Source organism: Mirounga leonina, unplaced genomic scaffold (genome assembly GCF_011800145.1).
Source record: "Mirounga leonina isolate KUSES-001 unplaced genomic scaffold, KU_Mleo_1.0 Mir_107, whole genome shotgun sequence".
NCBI lineage: Eukaryota > Metazoa > Chordata > Mammalia > Carnivora > Phocidae > Mirounga > Mirounga leonina.
In genome coordinates, this window is record NW_023270233.1 from 6154519 (window position 1) to 6156720 (window position 2202).

Here is a 2202-nt window from a genome sequence, read left to right on the forward strand (position 1 = left end):
CTAGTCTGTTTACAGCTTTGACAGGTGATATCCTCCACTTGGTAAGGGCTGTCAGACTTCTGACAAGTTCTGCAAAAGTGCTTGAAGTAAACCTTGGTGTTGGTGCCCTGCACACACCACATGTAGGCACTTTCCCATCAGATGTCACAGTGACTGTGGTGTGGTCAAATGATTGGATGCCTGTGCCAACAAATATGAATGTGTAAATGATAGCTCAATAAACTTGAATTTAAAAAAATGCATCTAGAGTGTGAAATCTCAGGCCCATCATTTCCCAATGACAGTTAGCATTGGAAAGATTGTGAGTGGGCTCCTGGTAACGTTTTGTTCCTGAATCTGTGTGGTGGGTATGTGGGTATGTCAGTTAGTGAAAATTCTTCAAGCTATACCTCTATGAGTTATGAACTGTTTTATATGTATATTTCAGTAAAATTAAAAAAAAAAAGACAGTGAAGAAATTATTGGGGAAAAGAGGACTCAAGAGCAATTAGGAAGATTGTCTCTTCAAGTCACCTGGAAGAGAGAGGGGCTACCTAATGAGCTTGTGCTGAGCTTTCTAGCTGCCTGTGATAATACTGAGAAAAGGGAATATGAGCTGATTGGTGGTGGTGTTTTTTTAAAGTAGTTGCTATACCCACGGTGGGACTTGAACTCACAACCCCAAGATCGAGAGTTGCATGCTGTGCAGACTCAGCCAGCCAGGCACTCTGACCTGTTTTGGTTTTGAGCAAAATTTAGAGGAAACAGAGAGGGCCCAGGACAGTCTTCCCAGCTTGCAAAAGATTCTCAAAGTAAGAAATGGCTTCACAGTAAAGATCAAGTCAGGGATGTAGCTGTAAGACTCTTTGTTATGACCTTAGAGAGATTTAAGGCTGTGCGTCATACTTTCAGGTAGACTTCTAGAAGAATCTTGAGGATGTGACTCTTAGACCAACTTTGCCAGACGGGAGGGCTGTTAAAAATCCTAAGGACATGGTTCTGCAGTGCCCTGACTCACAGCCCAAGGTAGAGAGGGGCTTCTCTTGAGGAGATTTGTGGCTGGAATTTTTGTCTAATAGAATAAACCTCCATAAGATTCATAGGAACTTCACCAATTTTTTAAGAGACTTGTATTGGTAATAGCACTACCAACTTGGACTGAAAAAGACAGAGACAATTGAAAAGGCAAAGAGTCCACTGTACTTCCTACCTTCTAGGAGTAGGATTCAGACTGAAAAAGCTACTGCACTTCAAACAGGAGCATTTCTTATCAAGAAGAAAAGGTAAGCCACATTTCAGAGACAAGAATTCGGTGTTCTAAGCAAGAGCTATGAAGATTCACTCCCAGGGACAGGACTGAGCTATGATCCAGGATCTTACGATGAGCGTGCCCTGCTGGATTTCAGACTTGCTAAGGCCCACTGACTGCCACGTGCCTCCTTCTCCTTCCCCTTTTTGAGCAGGAATGTTTTTCTAGCCATCCTATCCCTGTTATTGCATGTTGGGTGTGGGAGGGTTAAGATGGAAACTTTGAAGTAGGGCAATGTTCTGGCAAAAGTGAAAATGCCTTGTCATCTTCCTGTAGGAAGGGTCATGTCCCTTGTAGTCCCTTCCGCCCCAGCAGGGTATGCTTTGACTCATGAGCTATGTTCTCTGAGGGTAGAATATGAACAGATGAACTAACAAGTAGTCTGGGGGCCTCACGTTGGGCTAAGCAACCTCAACTCCTCTGTTTCATGCCTCTGTCAGGATGGGCTGAGTTTTGCTGCAGTAACAAATAACCCCCCAAATCTCTGTGGCTCAACAGAACAAAAGCTTCTTTCTCTCACAACACGCCTAATTGCAGGGTGACAGGGGGATTCTATCCACTGTAGTCACATGGGAACCTAGGCCAATGGAGGTCTCTTGTCTTCTGTATTTCCAGGACCACTAATCACTGCAAGGGTGGGATGGGGGTGTGGTGGATTAGCATTGAATCTTCAGTTTCAGCTCACATGGCTGTGCCTAGTTTCAGAGGGAGTGAGGAAGTGCAATTCTACCATATGCCTGGGAAGTGAAGCTGGAAATAACTGGTGACTTGCATGAAGGACCATAGTGTCCACTACCCCCATGATGGAGCACCTAGAGAGGTTGGATGCTGGCCTAGGTGGAAAGGCAGGCTGTCCTTTAGGCCACATAGTGTGGGACAGTGGGTCAGGCATGTGTGAGGCTCCAGGGGCATGG